Below are 24,134 nucleotides of genomic sequence, written 5' to 3' on the forward strand. Positions count from 1 at the left end.
ATTTTCACAGATGAAACTAGGAGGGCCCAGAGAGGTGAAATGACTTATCTAAAGTTATGCAGTTAGGGAATATAAGAACAAGAGATATCTTAACTCTGGTTTTAAGTCTGTAGATCTATTCTCTGCAATGTCGTCCAAGCTCTTGATACTCATTAAAGTGTGGTCTGCATACCAGCAGCATAATATCCCCTGGGAGCTTGTTGGAAATGCAGAATGTCAGGCCTCACTCTAGATGTAATTTGTCAGAACCTTTATTTTAATAAGATCTGTAGGTGACTAGGGTGTACATTTGAGTATCAGAGGCACTGTTGATTGCGTGGTTTACAGGGTTTATCTTCCTTTCACTGGGGGCCAGGTTTATCCTAGAGGGGGTTATGCTGGAGAATTAACCAATGAAATTAACTTAATAGCAATTAGCAAATAGACTCAGTTTAGTTTCAGCATTGTGCTAGCCTTTCTCATCCAGAAGCATTTTAGAATTTGCTGGTTTTTTTTTTTTTCCCCTTGAACCCACTTTAACATTCAGCATCAAGGCTTTAACATCAGTCATCCCATGTAGCCAAGGCTAGGTCAAAGACCATATTAGCTAACTGCCTTGAGCCTTAAACCTTTGGGATTTGCCATAGGAGAGAGTTGAGTGTATTGATATGACTGCTATGGGCTTGGCTTGGTTTCTCATTCATTCATTCACTTGACAAACATTTAATTGAATGGCTACCATGTGCCAGACACTAGGTGCAAAGATAACTGAGACCTTATGGAATACTGGGGAAGAAAGGTAAAAAGAAATTGACCATATAATGTAACATCATTGTACCTTTAATAGGAAGTACCAGTTATGTAGGAGTTAGCTTCTCTGTCAATCTTCTGAATTGGGAAAAAAAGAGCGTAGGTTGACAAGTGTTAAATGGTATGATCTGGATCATACAGGTCAGCTCCTAATTGAACTCTGTTTTATGTTCAGTGTTTTTTTTTTTTTTTAGACAGGGTCTCACTTTGTCACCCAGGCTGGAGTGCAGTGGCACGATCTTGGCTCACTACAGCCTCAACCTCCTGGGTTCAAGTGGACCTCCTGCCTCAGCCGCCTAAGTAGCTGGGACTACAGGCACGTGCCACTACACCTGGCTGTTTGTGTGCATGTGTGTGTGTGTATTTTTTGTAGAGCCAGGTTTTGCCATGTAACCCAGGCTGGTCTCAAACTCCTGAGCTCAAGTGATCCACCTACCTTGGCCTTTCAAAGTGGTAGGATTACAGGCGTGAACGACCGTGCCCAGCCATATTCAGTGGTTTTTTATAGTCTAGGGGAAAACTGATTTTAATTTCCTTGAAGACTAGAGACTGATTTTTACTTCCACATAGTGCTGGGCACATATTAGGCATTCAATAAAATGATTGTTTAAAAGCATAAACATTATAGGGTTATCTAATTAAAGGTTATTACTATTGATTGTGTTAGATTCAAGGTGAGCAAAAACAGTAAGATTGGGATTTCGGGCTTAAAAAAAATCTTACTGAGGTAAGTGGGTAAGTTGTGGTCTCCAGGTTGCATTTGTATCATTCTTATTTTAGGCAAGACTATACAGTGTCCAGAGAAAGCAGGCTCTGGCCAGGCGTGGTGGCTCACACCTGTAATCTCAGAACATTGGGAGGCCAAGGCGGGAAGATCCCTTGAGACCAGGAGTTTGAGACCAGCGTGAATAAGACGGTGAGACCCTGTCTCTACAAAAAGTAAAAAAATTAGCTGGCTGTAGTGACATGCGTTTGTAGTCCCAGCTACTCAGGAGTCTGAGGAAGGCTCCCTTGAGCCCAGGAGTTTGAAGTTACACTGAGCTGTGATGGTGCCACTGCACTGCAGCCTGGGCAACAGAGCATCTCCTGATTCTGAAATAAATAAATAAAAACCTCCTTCATTAAAAAAAGAAAAAGGAGGCCCACCAGAGATGTATAAATGTATATGAATATATATTAATAGTACAGCAAATGGTGGTATATATTGTCTTTTTCTTTTGTTGGTTTCCCTTCTTCCTTATAGCCCGTAAATACAGAGAGATCCTAAGTTTGGTCATCAGATCCCACTTTTTCTCTCTATGTGCTCCCTGTGACATGTCATCCACTTGCATGGTGCCAGCTACCACTTTTGTGCAGCTGGTTCTTACAGGTACATTTTTCTTTCTTTTTCAGAGCCCTAGGATTAAATCTTCAACTACCTACTGGGCTTTTCCACCATATTCTAAACTCAATATGGCTAAAACGACATAACACATCATCATCTCCCAGATTTGCTTCTCCTTCATCCATCCATCCATCCGTCCGTCCATCCGTCCGTCCGTCCGTCCGTCCGTCCATCCATCCATCCCTCCCCTCTTTTTCTCCCAGGAAATGTTTATAGAAGGCCTTTGATGCCTGAGGCACTATGCCGGCATTGAGTTGATGTTATCATCATTCTAGTCTAGAGCTTGGGCTTGAAACTATGACATCATCCTTGACTTTTCTCTTCCTATCTCCAAATCCAATCAATGTAAGTCTTGTTTGGCTTATCTCTATATTGTACCTTTTCCATTCCCACTGCCATGACCTTGCCACTATTTTCCTAGACTGGATCTCTTTCATCTGCTTCTCCATATCTTTCTCCACTCTGTCCCTGGCTTCCAACTGGGTTTGGCCAGGAGGGGCAGTGACAGAAGATCAGAAGGCGTGAAGAGAGGGAGGGCACGTATGCAGATTGCCATCAAAAGTCCATCAAAAGGCCACAGCTCCCATCAGGTAACCCTGTCCACACAGCCATCTTCCTCCTGCTCCTCTAGCTGCTCCCTTGGTTGCTGCAGGCCTAGGAGTGATTATAGTTCTCTGCTAATGCAGCACTACTGTTATTGTCAGTTTCCTTAAACTGCCCACATCTCTGCAAGTATTCTTTGTTTATCTTTCTTAAATTACCCAGCTTGACCACTGCCTGTTTGCTGCCCTGACTGATATCCTGGGAACCATCCTAGGAGCATCCCAACATTTCCTGCTTCCATACTCTTTTCAGGGCAGTCCTGAAGCTTTACCTTTTGTGCATCTGGCCAAATCACTCTTCTCAAAGACTCTCCTTTCTCCTTAATGAAATAATGACTATTCTTGGTCTTGGATGTTTATAATCTGGCCCCAAGCAACTTTTTTTGTAGTCACATGTCATGATAGTCCTCCTTATGCTTGTTTTCCAAGTATTTCTTTCCCACTCTTATTTTCTATCTTAGCTCTCTCTAGAGCCTTAAGAACATTCCTCAAGAAAGGGAAAAGCGAGGTGAGGTGCAGGGCAGAAAAAGCAGCAATTATTGTAAAGTGAACCTGGAAGGGAGAGTTTTTCCCAAAGCAGGAATAAGAAGGTTAAAGCCATGAAAGCAATACCTTTCATGTTCCCTCAAAACATAACTACTTTGGTCAGTAAAACATTTTTGTAAGAAATTTCCTTTTCATTCTTTGATGCCACGTTAACTTGGATTTGCTTTCTAAATGTCTGTTTTTTCAGTTGCCTCTTTTTGGTAGCGGAAATTGTTAGGGATGATTCAACCATTCTTTAATCCTGCTGTGAACATAGTTTATAAAAGTATTTTCGTCTAGGAAATTCAATGTGCCAGTAATTTGATAAAATAGGAGAAAAGGGCCCTTGAAATGCTTACATTATTTCCACATGGCTCATTTTTACTGATTTGTAATTTTAATTTGGAAGTACTTAAAGGAAAAAATTCTTAATCATAGACAAAACTTGTATTTATGTATCTCAGTCTTAGTGAGAAACCTGTACTAAAAATTTATTATTTTATGTTAAAGAGGAACAAAGAAGATACACCATTTTATGTAGTTAATGTAGAAGCAGATAGAAAAACGACGAAATATTGTACATTCACCTATAAAGAACTTTGGATTTTAGGATAGTAAAATTGATGGTAGACTTTTGGAACTGATTTAAAGTTGTTTTGGTCTCTGTTGCAGGGTGAAAATTCTGTGATACCTTTCCTCAGCCTTCAAAAGGGTCATGGCTGCCGGGAGTGGTGGCTCATGCCTATAATCCCAGCACTTTGGGAGGCCAAGGTAGGCAGATCACCTGAGGTCAGGAGTTTGAGACCAGCCTGGCTAACATGGCGAAACCCTTTCTCTACTAAAAATACAAAAATTAGTCAGTCGTGGTGGCGGGCGCCTGTAATCCCAGCTACTTAGGAAACTGAGGCAGGAGAATCGCTTCAACCTGGGAGGTTGGAGGTTGCAGTGAGCCGAGATTGGGCCACTGCACTCCAGCCTGGCCAATGGAGCATTTCAAAAAAAAAAAAAAGAAAGAAAAAGGAGGGAGGTTGTCATGGTTGACACTCCCATAATGAAAGACAGGTTAACAAGGCAAAAGCACGGCAAATTTATTCAGTTAGAATTTTGCGTGACACGGAAGCCTTCACAATGAAGACTCAAAGACCCAAGGGAAAACTGTCCATTTTTATGCTTAGATTCAATGAAGAGTGGACAACCATGTAAAAATGGGATTGGACAAAAAGGAAATAATCTAATGTAATAGATTGAAGGGGAACAACCCAGCAAGGCCTGTCTATTTGGATTCTTCTTGGCCTCTCTGTGTGACATTCCTTCCTCCCTGGTATAGAGCAGGACCCCTTCTGGAATAAGGGTTTTATGATCTACTATCAGATAAGGTAGACCAGAGAATTTCTTTATGGCCAGCTCATATGCAGAAAGGCAATGGAAGTTGAGAGAAATATGTTTAGTTTCTATGACCCACTGTGGGGCAGAGGAATTCTGATCTCTATGGCCTGCCTTAGGGTAGAAGGGGGACCAGGAGACAGGAGGGCAGGAGAAGCCCAGAGAGAGACTTTGTTTCTAGGGTCCTTCCAGTATCCTTCGGCTCGAAGTACTCAGCATACCAAAGCACCTTACTTTGGGGCATTGTTTTTCTGAGCTCCAATGCTGTAAAAGACACAATGGTTTCTATTTTCCAAAAATTGCTAGATGCAGTTTTTTTGCATTTGCCACAATCTTATTACTGCCTGTAAGTAAGCACCACTAGCTGATAGTTTTTATTCATAAAACATCATCATTGTATCCTAAGAGAAAGAGATTGGTATTGGTCTTTAGATTTTACTTCTATAAGGAGATCAGCTACATGGATGAAAGATTGATATAAAATGGAAAGCTGAATTTCCAGAATTTTAGGGATATTTGCACTCAAAGAATCTAATAACAGAATATTTAGATCTGCTTATTAATCTATCATTTTAATTACGTTTTAATTTATGAATTTAAAGTTACAATGAGTAAAAAATCCTTTTGGGTTTTTATTAATCAGTAACACCTGAACAGTTTTTGTAAATTGCTTTAGAGTAGATTTACTCCAGACGAGGCAGCTAAGTCCGGAATACCTTTCCCCTAAGGAAAGCAACCTTGTTGCCATGCAGCCTTCAATTTGCCTTTGTAGTTATAGACCATGTATGAAATATCAATCGTTTCTAAATGAAGTGACTGCCAATCAAATCTTTCTTTTAAACTTCCCACTAGAGCAATATTAAGAATACACAGGGAAGTTATGAAGTTGTGATTATGCCTAATAAACACAAATTCCTGGCCCTTCTTAACCATGAATTATTTCTAAACATTATTAACCCATTATTTTTTAGAACACATCCATGAAAAGTGAAAACAATGGATAGAAAAACCAAAACTCTGACCACATATGTGGTCAGTTCGGTAGCCTACACTTTTCCTTTTTGAAGTGTTTTTATTTGCTAAACGAAGACAGCAAAGGAAAGAACCTCTTAGTGGCAAGTAGGTGTCACTGTGTACTTGTCAGCCACTGAGAGTGCACCAGTCTTGTCAGCTCCCTGGGCCGCTTGGGGATGCAGAAGATCCAGTTGCTTGTAGCATAGGTGCTTTCCCCCAGGCCTAAATAGGACTTATTTAGAATGTATAAATAATGTTCCTGGCATTTCCTAGTGTTTATTTCCCTTGCCTCATTATCCAAAATACTGTGAATTTTTAGCTGAGGAAGCTGACTTCTTATGGTGTATCCTGGATTTTCTTCCCTGGAAAGCCTGTGAATTTCAAAGGAAACAAAGTTTAGGTCTCAGGCTTCCCCTTATTTATCTTGAGAATGAAGGGTTTTGAAGAGGTGGCCTTTACAATTCATCTCTATGATCCTTTTCTTTTGTTTCAAACCTACATACTTCAGGTGCTCCAATGTTGTTTTCTTATAAAGTGCTTTCTTTCCTAGTTGTTGATTAAAGTTTTTTCCAGTATATCTCGTTTTACAAACCTCCCCCTCTTTCTGAGTCATTTATCTCATTTCCTAGGCTGATTGTATGATTTCACTTAGTGAAACAGCTTCCTGTGTGCACAAGGAGTCTGTGACTATCCAGTTGTCAATCAGTTTTTAATTATGTGGAGGCTGATTATTGTGTTTCATAGCTTATTTGTAATTCTTTTCTTTTTTCTTTGCTTGCCCTTAAAGAGAGAATGGGCAGCGTATAGTCCATTTTATTGTTTGTTACTTGTTCTGGAAAAATGTCATAGAGAAGAAGATAGAGGAGATATTTATAAAATATTTATGTTTATAAAGTTGAATCTGAGAATGGAAAGATTGTGGATTGACTATCTCTTTTCTAGCTCAAGATCTAGAACTGATGATGTCCTTTGATTGTTACAGTTACAGACAAGTTTTAAAGACAGCTTCAAAATTACCTTCCCCAAATAATAACACTGGGACAGGTTTGTGCTTCCTAGTTTGATGTTGCTTCAGAGAAAGTTAGTGAGGAAATGTTAATACAAGGAAGTAAAGTAAAAGAAAACAAAAACAAAACATTACTAGTATGTTTAGTAATTATTATTCTGAGTATGAGTCTTGGGATTTTTGGCCTGATTACCTGGAGACAAATTCCCTAAGGGATCATCACCCCACCTGAAAAATGGGCTAACATGATTTCTTAGTTTTAGAGTTCTGTGAGTTGGAGATTAGTTCATCAAGCACACTTGCAAAGAACTCTATAGGGGTAGTCAGGAGACAGCCTCCAGCTCCATCTCTGTCACTCCATAGTTGTATATGGCTTTGGCCAGTCGCTTTATCTCTCTGTGAATTTCCTTACGTATGAAGTGAGCTTCACCAGCTTCTCTCTGTGCCTCTTCCAGCTCTTTGTTAGCTGTCCGTACTTTTGTTAAGATGGCCTCAGGTAGGTGATGGTGAAGCATAGACTTGAAGTCAGATGTTCGTAATTGGGGTTCCATGGGTGAGCTTCAGAGGAACATGAATCCCTTGATGTTTTATGCAAATGTGTGTATGCATGTGCATTTTTATGAATAGAAGATTTTTTCCCATCAGATTCTCAATGGCATCTGTGACTCCCTATCCCTCTTTCACAAGGTTAAGAACTACTGTATTGTAGGAGAGGGAGATAAATGAAGGCTGGAGGGAGTAACTTATGAAAGAGGAAGTTCCTGAGTTGGCTTTGGAGCCTGAGTTTTAATAGATAGGAGAAGGAAAGGAGCATTCCAGTAGATGGTAACAATATGAATAAAGGCATGTAGCTAATTCTTATGGCAAGTATAATATGTCGGGCACTGATTGTCTTTATAAATCCTCACAATAGGCCTAAGAGGTCGATGTTATCAATATCCTCATCTTATAGATGAGAAGACTGAGGGTCATAAAGATTAAGTTATTAAGTTACTATGCAGTTAATAGTTTGTAGAATCAGGATTTGAACCTTTGCAGTCCGATCTCAGAGTCCATGCACATAAACACTACATCATAAAGCTTCTTTCTGGTTCACTAGCAATTTGATTTGCCTAGAATAGATGATTTGTATTGGGGACAGGTAAGAAATAGGCTTGGCAGATGGTCAGGATGGTGCCAACTGTGGTGCAACTTTAGGATCAAGAAGAAGAATTTCAATTTGATGCTATAGGCAATAGGGAGTCATGGAAGGTTTTAGACCAGTGAAGACATAACCACAATGGTATTTTCTTAACTTTATTATTTAAATCTTCCATGTTCTTACTAATTTTGTGTTTTCTTGATCTATCAGTTACTGAAAGATGTGTTGAAACTTTCTACTTTGATTATAAATTCTCATTCTGTATTTGATGCTCTAATATTAAAAGCGTAACATTTTGAATTGCTGAATCTTCCTGGTGGTGTTTTCCTTTTATCTTTTTATTATAACATAGCGAACATCTTTATTCCTGAAAATGCTTTCAATGACACTATAGCTATATTGTTCTTGGTTAGTGTGTACCTGGTACATCTTTTTTCATTTTTTGTTTCCAACCTCTTTGCATCCTTTTGCTTTAGCTGTAAGTCTCTTTAAGCAATGTATATCTGAATTTTGTTGTTGATTTGTTTTTTATATAAAAACTGCCAATATCTGACTTTTAATTAATACAGTTAGATTATATTTATTGTAATTACTGATGTATTGAATTTATTTCTATCTTATTTTGTGCTATCTGTCTACCTGGACTTTTCTATTTCTATTTTTTCCTCTGCTCCTGCATTTTAATAGCTCGCTTGAGTTTTCTTTTACATTTTAACCTTAACTTCTTACTGGTTTGGAAATTGAACACCCTATTTCTGTCCTTCTGGGGTGATCCTTTAAGTGTTGACAGCATAATTGACTTAAATCTAAAGTTAAACAACTTTCCCCTTCTCCTATCAAATATATGAATTTTTGAATGCTTTAACTCTGACGACACTCTTTTTCATACACACTACTATTTTCCTGAGTTTTAGTTCCATCTTGTTTTTAGGCACTACAGATTAATCATCTTCAAAACACTATTTTATATAGTGAAATTTGGACATATGGTTATATATTTCTTTGCTCATCACTCCTTACATTTCGGTCCTTCCTTTTTGGTTCATTTTCCTTCTTCCTGAAACACATCTTTTAGTAGTTTTGTTAGTGAGGGTCAATTAGTAGTAAACACTTGTAGTCTTTGTTCTTGTGGCTTTATTTCACCCTCACTGTTGAATGGTAAGTTGGCTGGATTTGAAATCCAGGCTGCCAGTTTTTCTTTTTTTCTTTTTTTTTTTTTTTCAGTTCTTTGAGGATATTATCCCATTATCTTTTGTTTTATTTTGTTTTGTTTTCTTGCTGCTGCTAAAAAATCTGTCAGTTGAATTGTCATTCCATGTAGATTACTCGTATGTTAGATGCAGAGATGTGCCTCCCAGATCCCTCTTCCAGGAGGCACTTCCTGTCCAGATGGGGAGGACTGTGACCATCACACAGCCTCTACCTGTCAGCTCTTTTCAGATCTGTCTCAGCTGCAGAGAGCTGCTTCCCCTGAAATCATGTTCTATGGAATATCTGCCTTCTGCAACTGAGCGTGGCAGGGACAGACAGACCTGGCCACCCGTTTCAGCCCAGTGCAGGACACTCTGAAAGGTTACTCTTTCCTCTGAGCTCCCTGCTGGGTTGGCTGAGGCCTTGTCAGGCCACATCACAGTGTGATTTCTCCCTCTGCTCAGTCCTCCTTCCACCCTTTTCCTCTCCTGGGAGTTGATCCCTAATAAACATTTTGCACCCAAAACTCTATCTCATTGTCTACTTACTTCTGTTTTCTCTATGGCTTCATCCAAGGTCTTCGCAGTGTCTTCGTGTTCTGTGGTTTCACCAAAATAGTTCTAACTGTGGATTTCTTTGTATTTACCATACTCAGGATTTCTCTTTCCTGAACCAGAGGGTTTATGTCTTTCATTAACATTATTAGTCTTTCTCATTTTGAGTATTTGCCCTGCCATTTCTTTTTTCTTTTCAGGAATATAAATAAATGCATTAGGCCTTTGTTTTGCTTTGTTTCTGTGTGCTGTCTTCAGGGTACTCCCTCAGGTCAGTTTCCCAGTTCACTAATTTTCCCTTCATATTTATATTAACTGCTTTGTAAACTATCTATTGAGAGCCAGGTGCAGTGGCTCACACCTGTAATCCCAGTGCTTTGGGAGACTGAGATGGGAGGATAGCTTGAGGCCAGGAGTTTGAGACCAGCTTAGGCAGCATAGTGAGACATCATTTCTTAAAAAAAAAAAAAAATTAGGTCGGTGCAAAAGTAATTGCGGATTTAATTTAATTTATAAAAATTAGCCAGGTGTGGTGGCATATGCCTGTAGTCCTAGCTACTCAGGAGGCTGAGGCAGGAGGATTGCTTGAGCCCAGAAGTTCAAGTCTGCAGTGAGCTGTGATTCTCTAAGTTGGGCAACAGAGTTTGACCCTGCCTCTAAAATAAATAAATACATAAATAAATAATCAATTGAACTTTTAATGAGCACGCTAGACTTTTGATTTGTAAAAATTCTAATTGTTTTGTTTTCAAGTCTGTTCTTTTCACATAATATCTTGGGCTTTTTTCATATTTAAAGTTTATCTTTTAGGTCTTTGCTTAGAACATGTATTATGGTCTCCATCTGTTAGCTCTATTATCTAAAGACTCCGAAGGCCTAATACTGCTTTTGTTGTGTATGTTGATTGATTTTCCATGTGTTTGGTAATTTTGAGTTATGCACTTGTTTTTGGCAAGGCTTTATCTGTGGAAATCCTATGTAATCTGGATTAAGGGCATGTCCTCTCAGAGAAGTTTTGAATTTGCTTCATTGTTAGCTGGAAACCTTTTTTAAAAATTAATAACTTGGTTTAGGGGCTCCTAGATCATTTGGGTTATGTAAATCTAAACCCCAAACCCACATAAGAAGGAGCCCATAGCAAAATTGAGTTAAAATATTTTCAAAATTAATTTTTATGGGTTATGTGAGATATTTTGATACAGGCATGCAATGCGTAGTAATCACATCAGGGTAAATGGGGTATCCATCATCTCAAGCGCAGGTAAAATATTTTTTTCACACCCGATCCAGGTTATGCCATTCAAGCTTCTTTATTAAAATTTCCTTCCATTACTGGTTGGATTTTTAATTTTTTTAGTTTACCCTTTCATCTAGGCCTATTTGGGGATGTTGTTTCTAATTTCCCACCTCATGTGGCCCGAGGTCTTTTCCCATGAACAGTTAAATCCAAATCGCTAGGTGTTGGAGATCAGCACCCATCTTTTCCACCCTCCCAGGGCTGCTGTAACATTCTCTCTAGTTTTTAGTTCTTTCTTTGCTTTTGATCTCTGAAACTATCTTTTCCTTTCATGAAAGCTCAACTATGAATTCAAAATTATGTTTGTCCTATTTCGTGCAACATTTTTGACATTTGCCATTGCACTCCAGCCTGGGCAACAGAGCAAGACCCCATCTCTAAAATAATAATAATAATAATAATAATAATAATAATAATAATAATTTTAAAAACCCAAACAAAATAAAAAAAAAAAGAAGAAGAGGAACTTTGAACGTGCACACTTAAGAAGGAAGATGATGTGAAGACATAGAGAAGAAAAACAACCATCTATAAATCAAGGAATGAGGCCTGGAGCAAATCCTTCCTTCATGGTCCTTATAAGGAACAAACCCTGCTGACAGTTTGATTTTGCACTTCTAGACTCTAGAATATGAGAAAGTTCCTTTCCTTCCTTCCTTCCTTCCTTCCTTTCTTTTTTTGAGACTGAGTCTTATTCTGTCACCCAGGCTGGAGTGCAATGGTGTAATTTTGGCTCACTGCAACCTTCACCTCCTGAGTTCAAGTGATTCTCCTGCCTCAGCCTCCCGAATAACTGGGATTACAGGCGCGTGCCACCATGCGCAGCTAATTTTTGTATTTTTAGTAGAGATGGGGTTTCATCATGTTGGTCAGGCTGGCCTCGAACTCCTGATCTCAAGTGATCTGCCCGCCTCAGCCTCCTGAAGTGTGGGATTACAGGCGTGAGCCACCGCGCCTGGCCTAATTTCTATTGTTTAAGCCACTCAGTTTGTGTTACTTTGTTAGGGCAGCCCTAGCAAACTACTACACTGACCAACATATTTAAATTGTATAGACTTCATTTTTCTCATCTGTAAGCTGAAGAAAAATTGCAATATCTTCTTCATCCTATTGTGAGGATTAAATATGATAATGTATGCACCATGTCTGGCACATAGTAAGTATTTGTTACATGTTAGCTTTTATTACTAGTATTGAACTTGGTATTGAATGTGGTTGTTACATCCTTTAAATAGCAGATTGGTTTATCTGCTATTTTACTATTTTGTAGGTGTCTTCAGGCATTCACATTTCCTTCATTTTGAGTTATCAAAATCTCAGCTTAATAGAACTGGAGTTTTAAAATTTATGGTTCAAACTATTCTCTAAAAATATCTCATATGCAAATGATCCCAACCAGATTGTGATATTCAAAAATAGTCAAAAGACCATTAGCTTAACTCCATGGAAGTCCATATAAAGACAAATACCTAAAATAGAATGTGAATTATTGTTGAAGTCTTTCAGAAGGAACTTAAAAGAGGTAAAGGTGGTTGTAGATGACTTGAATAAAATACATTAGTAAACTACATATCCCATAAAATATACTACATTCTTATTTAGGAAAAATATTAAAACTGCTTAGCCAAATAACCTTTTAAAGATAAAAAGACTTCTCCATTTACTTTGCCCAAAGCTTCCTTTGCAATAGCTGATAATGTCACAGACCTCTTAGTGCGAAGATAGGAAAATAGCAGAAAACCTAGGGGAAGAGTACTTTAGAATAAAGTGTTAAAAGGATCAGTGGGAAGGATTGGCATCTCTAGAAATGGATGCTTTAGGAAAGAATCATATGCACTTTCCCCCAGTTTACTCTAATTGTGCAAGGCATCCTTCATTAGAGAGTGACTTAGACTTTAATCATGAATGTTGAAGGTTGGCCTAGAAGAATCTTTCCTGATAGTGGGATATAATTATGCTTGTAACAAAACAAGAATGGATTCTAATTCTGAGTCTAATTAATTTGCTAATTCCAGGCATTGTCAGAAAAGTGATGCTAACTGTAAACTTTCTGTTAGGTAATAATGCTAACTTGTTTCCCACACAGCATTATTGAAAAGGCTATCAGTTGGGGTTCTGAGTCATTTATATCGAAGAGCCAGCCTCTTAGTCTGGAGTTTTCCACTCTCCAATTTGAGGAAGAGAGGAGAGTAGAAAAGAGATGTTAATGGGGATGGTACATGTGAAACGTTGGAAGATTTGGAAGCAATCCTAGATTATATTTAAAAAGCAATCTAGCTTTTTTCTTTAGAAAATATTTAACTATACAAGCAATGCGTAAAATATGCTTTTGAAAAATTCAGGCAGTACAGAAGCATGGAATTCCTTATCATTTTATGTCTTCTTTTCCTGAGATTTTGACTTCCCCTTCTCAGAGATAAAAATTGTTAACCTTTGATAATTTACATTCATATATAAGAAAGTACACACACATATAGTTTAGAAAACATTTATAGGATAACACTTTTTAATTTTTTTCCTGTGATTTGCTTTCCCCCACCGCTTAACAAATATTAATTAGGTTTGGCTAGGTTGTATTACAGTAACAAATTGATGACAAAGTTCCAGTGGTTTTAACACAATTACAATTTATTTCCTATTCATATTTTATGGATTGGTCAGGGGGCATCGCTGCTTCACAGAGTTATTCAGGGTCCTAGGCTTTTTGAGTTTTTGCTTTTAAAAACTGCACCCTCTTTGGTTGCTGTCATAGTAGAGGTGCAGCTGCAGAGAAGGATATGAGGTTTTTGCTGTTTTGGCCCAGAATGACACGTTACCTTTTTTCTAAGCCTGTTGGCCAGAACTAATCATGTGGACTTGCTTAAATGCAAGAGGTGTTAGAAACAGGAGTAAATATAACATTTGGTGAGCATTATGATCTCTGGGAATGTCTTACAGCTATTTCAGTATCAGTATGTTTAAATCTACTAAATTTTAAAATAACTGCATTGCATTCCATAATGTGAATGCATTGTAATTTAGTTAACTATCTCTATTGATGGACATTAGAGTCATTCTCATTCTTACACTGTTGCAATGAACGTATTTGCATATACTGTATATCTTCGTACATCTTTGGGATAGATACCTGAGTAATAGAATAGTGGGATCAAAGGGTACTCCATATTTAGTTTTGATGAACACTCCAAAATTATTATCCAAAAGGACCCTATCATGCAATACCACCTTACTCCTGCAAGAATGGACATAATCAAGAAATTAAAAAAAAAATAGATATCAGCATGTCTGTGGTGAAAAGGGAACACTTTTACACTGTTGGTGGAAATGTAAAATAGCGCAATCACTATGAAAAACAGTGTGGAGATTCCTAAAGAATTAAAAGTAGGTCTATCATTTGATCCAGCAATCCCACTCCTGGGTATCTACCCAGAGGAAGAGAAGTCATATGAAAAAGATGCTTGCATACGCATGTTTATTGCTGCACAGTTTGCAATTGCAAAAATATGGAACCAGCTCAAATGCCATCAATCAACAAGTAGATAAAGAAAATGCAGTATATATATGCCATGGAATACTGCTCAGCCATAAAAATGAACAAAATAATGGCATTTGCAGCAACCTGGATGTCATTGGAGACCATTATTCTAAGTGAAGTAACTCATGGAATGGAAAACCAAACATTGTATGTTCTCACTCATAAGTGGGAACTAAGCCATGAGGATGCAAAGGCATAAGAATGATACAATGGACTTTGGGGATTCAGGGGAAAGGGTGGGAGGGGGATGATGGATAAAGGACTACACATTGGGTACAGGTTACACTGCTCGGGTGATGGGTGCAGCAAAATCACAGAAATAACCACTAAAGGACTTATTAATGAAGCCAGACACCACCTGTTCCTCCCAAACCTATTGAAATAAAAAATAAAATACAATGAAATAAAAAATAAAATAAAATAAAAAATCAAGAAAACCCCAAAAGGACTGTATCAATTTACACTCTTGCCAACTTCGAATAGTATCAATGTTTTAATTTTTTTGCCTGTGCTGTGGATTAAAAAAATGGCATCTTGGCTGGGCAGCATGGCTCATGCCTGTAATCCTGGCACTTTGTGAGGCCAAGGGAGGAGGATCGCTTGGGCCCAGGAGTTGGAGACCAGCCTGGGCAACATAGGGAGACCCTGTCTATACAAAAAGTTTTTTAAAAATTAACTGGACATGGTGGCACATGCCTGTGGTCCCAGCTACTTGGGAGGCTGAGGTGGGAGGATCATGTGAGCCCAGGAGGTTGAGGCTGCAGTGAGCCATGATTGTGCCATTGTATTCCAGACTGGGCAACAGCAAGAGACCCTGTGTCAAAAAAAAAAAAAAAATCTCATTTGTTTTTCATTGCATCTTTCTGATTGCTAGTGAAATTAGCATCTCGTGATATATTTATTTTCTATAGTTCTGTATCCTTTGACTATTTTTCATTTTCCTCCTCTTTTCCTGTTAGTTTATAGGAGCTCTGTAGTATACACACACACACACACACACACACACACGGATTTCCAGTTTGTGGATTACTTTATAACTTTATAGTAATCTTTTATGGACAGCAGTTCTTAATTATAATATAGTCTGGCTGGGCATGGTGGCTCATACCTGTAATCCCAGCAGTTTGGGAGGCCAAGGTGGGTGTATCACTTGAGGTCAGGAGTTCAAGACCAGCCTGGCCAACATGGTGAAACCCTGTCTTTACTAAAAATACAAAAAGTAGCCAGGCATGGTGGCACACACCTGTAATCCCAGTTACCTGGGAGGCTAAAGCAGGAGAATCGCTTGAACCCGGGAGGTGGAGGTTGCAGTGAACTGAGATCATGCCATTGCACTCCAGCCTGGGGACAGAGCAAGACTCTGTCTTAAAAAAAAAAAATTATAGTCACATTTGTGTAAAGTAACTTTTTATTGGTGATTTCTCTGTCTTATACAATAAATATTCTCTACTCTGAGATCATAAATATATTATCCTTTTTTCTTAGAAAATGTCTTAAGTTTTATCTGTAATTTTTTCTTTTTGTATTATCCTTGTCTAGATTGGATATAAGTGTTATAGTAACTGCATTGGATATGTGGGGAAGTATTCTTTTTTCTGAAAGAGGTGAAATTTGTGTCACGTTGGAACATCTGGGTACTTGAAAGTTTGATAGAATTCACATATAAAATCTGGGCTTGGTATTTACTGTGAATAGATTTTAATGTTCTGATGCTATTTTAAAAGATGAAGTCATTTGACTTCTTTTCAAAACAACTTAGGTAAGATATATTTTTCTAGGAATTTTTCTATTTCTTCTTCTTCTTCTTTTTTTTTTTTTTTTCTGTGACAGAGTCTCACTCTGTCGCCCAGGCTGGAGTGCAGTGGTGCGATCTTGGCTCACTGCAACCTCCACCTCCTGGGTTCACGCCATTCTCCTGCCTCAGCCTCCCGAGTAGCTGGGACTACAGGCACCCGCCACCACATCCTGCTAATTTTTTTTTTTTTGTATTTTTAGTAGAGACAGGGTTTCACCGTGTTAGCCAGGATGGTCTCGATCTCTTGACCTTGTGATCTGCCCACCTCAGCCTCCCAAAGTGCTGGGATTACAGGCGTGAGCTACCGTGCCCGGAAATTTCTTCTAACTTTTCAAATTAGTTGGCATAAAAGTTTTATAATAGTCTCTCTTAAAAAAACTTCTCTTTACCTATAGTTATAGCTACCATTTCATTCCTTATATCATTTTGCCATTTGTGTTTTCTTCTTGATCAGTCTTACCAGAGGGTTTTTTGTCTTATTAGTTGCAAAAAAACACTTTTCGGCATAATTGATACTCTCCATTATATCTTTCTTTTCTATCTTATTTATGCTCTTTTATTAATCTTCTCTCAACTTAGATGTTTTGGTTATTCTTTGTTTTAAACTTCTACATGTTTGACCACTAATTTTCAGACTTTTTTAAAAAAATATGTAAGTATTTAAGGCTATACCTTCCTTTCCAGTACTACTTTCACCTCTTCCTACATATCTTGATTTGTGGTACTCAGTTCTCTGTATATTCCTGGAATATATTTTTTCTATTTATTTATTTAGAGACAGGGTCTTGCTCTGTCACTCAGGCTGGAGTGCAGTGGCACAATCATAGCTCACTGCAGCCTTGATTTCCCAGGCTCAAATGATCCTCCCACCTCAGCCTCCCGAGTAGCTGGGATAGGTGTGCATCACCACACTCAACTAATTTTTTGTTTTTGTTTCACGTGGAGATGGGGTCTCACTTTGTTCCCTAGGCTGGTCTTGAACTCCTGGGCTCAAGTGATCCTCCTGCTTTGGTCTCTCACAGTGCTGGGATTACAGGCCTGAGCCACTGCACCTGGCCTATTTTTTCTTTTTAAATTTAACTTCTCTGTCTTTATATTTTAGGTATGTTTCTTGTAAGTAGCATGTAGCTGGATTTTTAAAAATTCACCCAACAGTCTCTATCTTTTAAGCAGAAAGTTTAACCCCTTAATATTCATTGGAATTTAGGATATATTTGAATTTGAACTTAATGCTTTTTATTTGTCCTGCTTGTCTCCTTTATCTCTTTATTTATTTTGAATGATAGTTAATTTGTGTTTATTCTCCTATTTATTTCTCTCTAATTGTTTAGAAGTTAGACACTGTTTTTATTTTATTTTTAAAGTTTTCTGGATTTTTTTTTTTTTTTTCTTGAGACAGAGTCTCACTCTGTCACCCAGGCTGGAGTGCAGTGGTGCGATCTCAGCTCACTGCCACCTCCATCTTCCAGGTTCAAGCAATTCTCCTGCCTCAGCCTCCTGAGTACCTGGGATTACAGGCATGCACCATGGTGCCAAGCTAATTTTTGTATTTTTAGTTGTGAGAGGGTTTCACCATGTTGGCCAGGCTAGTCTCGAACTCCTCCTCACCTCAGGTGATCCACCCACCTTGGCCTCCCAAAGTGCTGGGATTACAGGCGTGAGCCATCGCGCCCGGCCTGGATTATTGCCATTTATATTTAACTTAATGATGTTTAAGGTGAGTCAATATCCTAACACTGCCTACTGAATATTGGAAGATACTGAACTTTGATTATCCTCCTTCAAATTATTTACTTTTGTTGACCAGTATTTTAGTTTTATCTTTTTTTCCTCCGAATTAGACATCATTATGATTACAGATAATATGTTTCAATTTATCAGTTTGTTTAGATATTTACCAATATCTTTGCTGATTTTTCCTTCTTGTCTTTTAAAAATTCTTTTGCTCGGAAGCTACATGAATCAAAAAAAATTATTTTGGGTTTGTTTTCTTCTTTCTGAAGTACATTCTTATAAAATTCCTTCGTTAAGTTCTGCTGATGGCAAACTCTTGCAGTTTTTGTTTATCTGAAGATGTCTTTAGTTTACTCCAGGTAAAGAAAGATAGTTTAGTTGAAATTGCAAGTCTAGACTGACAGTTCTCTTCTCTCAGCACTTTGAAGAGTGTTTTGCCCTGTATTTTTGTTTCTATTTCTGCTCTTGAGAAATGTGCTGTTTTTCTTACGTTACATAAATATAATATCACTATGCATTTAGGTATAACTACAGATTTTACTAGATTCATTGATCTCTATTGTTTCTGTATACTTTATCTTCTTTTACAATGAATTTATTATTTAGATTTAATTTTCTCTGGAAGTGTTCTGCCTTGAGTGATTTCCCCAGAAAAAGGTGTATGGTTGGTGTAAACTCTGAGTCCTTATATGTTTGAAAATGCTCTTCTTTGACTTCTTTTGTGGTTTGACCCTGCCACTGCTGAGCTTGTTGTTTTCTCTCTTTGAATGTATCCCTGTCAAGGCACCACACCAGAGCCGTGACTGCAAGATATTCAAGGCTTATTACTTGCTCAGGCACAGGCAAAGTGAGGGAAGTTGGTGGGGGTGGGGCCCACCAATGAGAGGGCTCTTTCACTTCCCTATAAATGATATTCTGGCCAGGCATACACTTCTTGGATCATAATTTTCTTCTTTCAAAAATCCCTAAATAGTATTTTTTTTTCCTTTGGGATTCTAATACTATCAATGAGAAATATGATACCAGTTCTGATTCTCTTTCCTTTTTAAGTAACTTGAAACCTGGTCTCCCTCTAGAAGTTTGTATGGCTTTTTCTTCATATGTGGAGTTCAGAAATTTCACCAGAATTTGCCTAAAGAACAGTAATTTTTCATTAATCCTGTCTGGCACTTCGTATGCCCCTGCCATTTGAAATGTCAAGTCTTTTTTTCAGCTTGGAGAAAGAAAAGAAAAGAAAGGGAAACTTGTTTTTTCTTTTTCTCTTATTGTGGTGTCTTCTCTCTGAAATGCCTTTATTTTCATTTGCATATTAGGCTTCTTGAAACTGTCTTCTATATTTTTTCCACTAATGATTTCCTTTTTTTTTTTTGAGACAGTCTCACCGAGACTGGAGTGCAGTGGCTTGATCTCAGCCCGCTGCAACCTCCACCTTCCAGTGACCTCATCTCAGCCTCCTGAGCAGCTGGGACTACAGGCATGAGCCACCAGTGTGGGCTAATTTTTATATTTTTTGTAGAGATAGGATTTTGCCATGTTGCCCAAGCTGGTCTCAAACTCCTGGGCTCAAGAGATCTGCCCACCTTGGCCTTCCAAAGTGCTGGGATTCAAGCATGGGCCACCACACCCGAGCTAATTTCCTTTTATTTGTATTTTTCTCTCTGCTGTAAGATATTTTCTCCATTTCGTCTTGTTGATCTTCTAGCTCACTACTCCTGGTCACTAGTTTTCAGCAGCAGTAGTATTATTTTTTGGCAGGGCTGGGGTAGGTATTCTGTTTGGTTTTTAAATTCAGAAGTAATATTTATTTTTTATTTTGCCCAAACATGTTTCATCCCTTTAAATGAATCTACTCAAGAATTGACATTACATTTTTATTAAAGTTCTCTCCAGGTTTTCTCCCTCATCAAATTTGCCTCAGCAGGAGCCACCTGTTCGTTATGTTCTACAAACTTTCTTTGCTTGCTCGTGTCAGCTGGTAGGGGCTGGATCCCATCTGGAGTGGGATTTGGGGCGTTTTTGAGCAGCATGGTCCTTCCTCAGTGCTGTGGAGGTTCAGTGGTCTGTTTTCTGGTTCTCCCTCAGGCTATGCCGGCGTTACCCCAGGCTTGGGCAGAGAAGCTGGTTTTCTCTGCAGCAGCCAAGTCCTCTTGGAGTTGTAAACAAGGTAGCAGAAGCATTCATCACTGGCTGTTCTGCTCAATTTTCTTAGGAACTAAATGTCTCAGATATGGGTAGGATTGCTTCTACCATGGTGTCACACACACACACACCCACTCTCTCTCTCTCTTCTCCCATTGGCTGTTTATTTTGCTTGTTAAATGATGTTGAATGAAACATGATATATGCAAGCATTCATAATCCAGCCCAAACCTACATTTCTAAAGCTGGAAAGGGGCCACCCTTTTTAGCTTTTCCTCCATACACAGAGTGTTTTATAAGTTCTGAATTATTCTTCTGTTCCCTGAATATATATTTTCTCATTTTCAGATTTTTAAAATTTTTGTAGTTTTATCTTTTTTCTCCAAATTAGACATCATTATTATTATAGGTAATGTTTCAATTTATCAGTTTGTTTAGATATTTATCAATATCTAGATCAATTTTTTAGATATTTACCAATATCTAAAAAAAAGGAAATCATTAATAAAAAGATATATAGAAGACAGTTTCAAGAAGCCTAAGAATGAGAGTATTCCAAATGTGGACCCAGATGATGTCACCCCATAATCTGTCTCCCAACTACATTTTTTTAAACAAATAAGGAAACTAAGTCTTGTTTAGGATCACAGAGGTAGTTTTAGTTAAAATTAGAATATGGTGGAATACAAATCTTGACAGGAAGGAGTAAGACTGGGAGAATTGTGTTGACAGGGAAGTCTCGTCAGTGAGATACAGGAATAGAGGCAGGTACTTAAGGAGAATTGTTCATTCATTCATTCATCAGATTTGTGAGTCTGAACTTTACAAGATCAATTGGGAGGTAATAGAATAGAAATGAATGAGGGATATTTTAATCAGAGAGTATCTTCATCAAATATCAGAAATATGAACGTGTATCCTGTGTTTGAAAAACAGAATAATTCAGAGCTGCTAGGTCATTTGGAGGGATAGCTGGAAATGAGGTTATGATTAAGTGGGGCCAGATTGTGAAGGGGTTTGCATGTCATGCTTTGCTCTATATTTATTCAGCCGACAAGTACTGAGGGCCTACTGTATACCAACGAGCCATGCCAGACACTGGGGATATAGGAGTGAGAAAGGCAGCATTCTTGCTCTCCAGGAGCAGGAGGCACTAAGGAATTCATAGAATGCAGTAAGTAAGCCTGTAGGTGGATGGACATTTCACCAAAGTGGCAGTCCAGAGGAAGAAGCCTGGAAGCAGGAGTCCAGAGAGGAGCCGGCTGCCTTAGTGCAAGGCAGGAATGATGTGAGCCTGGACTATAGGAGAAGGATGGTAGTTGGCAGAGAAGATGTAATTGAGAGACATGCATGGGCCAGGGAGGAGGTCGAGGAGGCTGGACCTAGAGAGGGAGGTCAGCCAGCAGCCTCTAGCTGCATCCATCTTACTCTGGCCTAAAGATGGTGGTGGTGATGCTGTGGCTCAGCTCTTGTTTCTGCTTCTTCTGAGTTCTTGGAAAGACAGAGAGTCTAACTGCCCATCTTGCTCCCCATGGCTTGAAGCATCACGTTGATATTTCTAGCAAACATGGGCTGTGCCTGGAGGCTGTTGTCTCATGCTTGGCCAGGTTAGAGTTCATCCAAATTGACTTATTGGAAATGCTCCTGTATGGGAATTAAATTATTTTCTAAATTTTTATTAAAGTGGTTAGAGATCCCTTTGGGGCAATTCTGTGAATTATCTTTAGGAGCTACAGGCATTAAAGAGCTGATAGAATGCAGTAAGTAAGCCTGTAGATGGATGGACATTTCACCGAAGTGGCAGTCAAGGGAAGGAGCCTGGAGGCAGAAGTCCAGAGAGGAGCCAGCTGCCTTAGTGCAAAGGCACTGTTGTAAAAAGAATTGCTAAATAAGGCAATAGTGCACCTTGAATTAAATATGTATTTAATATATATGTACACAATAGTTTGAAATATTTAAAGACTATTACTTTTTGTTTTCTTCACTGTCTTTTTTTGAGATGGAGTCTCACTCACTCTGCTGCCCAGGCTGGAGTGCAATGGTGCGATCTTGCCCCACTGCAACCTCTGCCTTCCGGGTTCAAGTGATTCTCCTGCCTCAGTCTCCTGGGTAGCTGGGATTACAGGCGTGCACCACCATGCCCGACTAATTTTGTATTTTCAGTAGAGATGGGCTTTCACCATGTTGGCAGGCTGGTCTCAAACTCCTGACTTCAAGTGATCTGCCTGCCTCAGCCTCCCAAAGTGCTGGGATTACAGGCATGAACCACCTCACCCGGCTGTCCTCATTGTCTTTTAACAGCTATAATAATAAACGGAAATGGCAACTTCCATTTTAACAAAGAGTGTTTTGCCAAATATCCATTCTCCTCTCTTTCCCTCCTCTTGGTATCTTGTTTAAAGCTGTTTTCTTACAATATGCATCAAAAGGGTTTATTCCCTTGACAATATATTTAATAATAGACAATTTAGCAGACACTATCAATACCTTCTGAATCTCAATTTCTCAGTTTCTTCTAAGAAAATAAATGTTAAGAACATTTTGTTACATTATATTTTTCTCCGTGTTTACAGCTCCCAGGTTAGCTATAGATGTAAACTGCACACTGCAGTTTTTCTGCTAAGCCTCCGTGACAGCATCTCATGCTATTTGCAGCCTTGAAAATGGATATATGATGGGATATCTTAATTTTTTCCCTTTTTGAGCTTGTATCAGTCATGAGCCAACAAATACTTGGTAAATGCCTAATGGAATAGAGCACAGGTGCCATAGGGAGACAACAAGATGATTGCATTGCAGGGACTGTTAATCTAACTAGAAAGACAAAATGCTACCTTGGGAAGGCATCGATTATAAGAAGTCTGGCAGAACTTTCCAGATGTTGTAATATACATTGACATATGTATTTAATCCCTTCCTGTCATACTCCCATATTGGTCCCAAAGTTCTTCTTTGGCCACATATGGCCTACTTATCCCATGTAGAAAAAGAAGAGCAACCATATGCCTCAATATTTTGGGAATAAGACCCAGTGCCTCCCAGGAGGAAACAAGATCTGATGAAGTATCATCAAAATAAAGTGGAAGGCAGAAATTGCAAAGGATACCTCAATCCTTATGCAGTCCTTTCTGATACACTTAGTAGTAATCAGTGGGAAATAAAAAGTGATATAATTTGCAAGCTTTCTGCCTGCCAAGAAAGAGTTGTAAGCTCAGGAGTTTAATTAGAAAATGCCAGTGTTTCCTTACTTGTCAATGCTGCTGTCTTCTGGTTTGCAGGCAGAGGAGAGGATGGGCCCCTTGGAAACCTGCTCCTCTGACTACAGTATTTGGTCAGCCTCAGCAGTGCTCTTCGTCCACCAGCACCAGAAGCAAGGCCAAAGCCTGGGCCTAGAAAGTTCTCAGGAAGTCATCAGAGTCTGCATTTTTTGATTCTGCACCATTTGCCCTCTCCCCTCCTGGCTCCTGTCTTCTTTGGGTTACAAAAGTCAGATCAGAGCCCGTTTTAGAGATGCTCGGGGCCAGCGACCTCAGGCTCGGGCTCTCTCAAAACCCGATGGTGCCTTATTATCTCTAATTGTTGCTCTGGACTCTCAGTCCCTGGGACTTTTGTGAAATTTTGTTGCAGCCCATGTATCAAATTGATTAATGTTTTCTACGATTAAGTTATAAAAGTATAATGTGGTATCATTTTAAAATTTGAGACACATGACAAATTGCTACTATAATTTAAAATGTAAATCTTTTGTTCAGTAAAGCTAAAGTCAAAAATAATTAAAATTTTGGGAAAAAAAGCCCTAGAGATACCACAGTTTGGGCTTTATGATTTAAAAAATGGGGCAAATGCTTTCTAAAGATTCTCTTCTACCAGAGTCTCCATGGCATGGCATGCTGAGTCAAGTGGCTTTTCTTTTCTTTCTTTCTTTTTTCATGATATAGGAGATTGGAAATGTAGTTCCAGGGTCTAAACCTATAAGAACAATGAATCTCAGTAGGAATGGTTAAGTCCAATACCAAAAGGGCCAGGCAAGAAATGTACCTGAACA

General features: G+C 38.7%; 1 long non-coding RNA gene across 1 annotated transcript in view; it reads left to right on the forward strand.

The window, feature by feature from the left end:
* The first annotated feature begins 467 nt into the window (after positions 1–467).
* LOC129524291 (uncharacterized) overlaps positions 468–24,134 on the forward strand; it is a 66,374-nt gene continuing 42,707 nt past the window's right edge. The window contains exons 1-3 of the long non-coding RNA XR_010134974.1: positions 468–778; positions 1,570–1,705; positions 3,973–4,071. This is a non-coding gene — a long non-coding RNA (uncharacterized lncRNA). The remainder of the gene's footprint in view (positions 779–1,569; positions 1,706–3,972; positions 4,072–24,134) is intronic.

This window comes from Gorilla gorilla, chromosome 7 (assembly GCF_029281585.2).
Source record: "Gorilla gorilla gorilla isolate KB3781 chromosome 7, NHGRI_mGorGor1-v2.1_pri, whole genome shotgun sequence".
NCBI classification, from domain to species: Eukaryota; Metazoa; Chordata; class Mammalia; order Primates; family Hominidae; genus Gorilla; species Gorilla gorilla.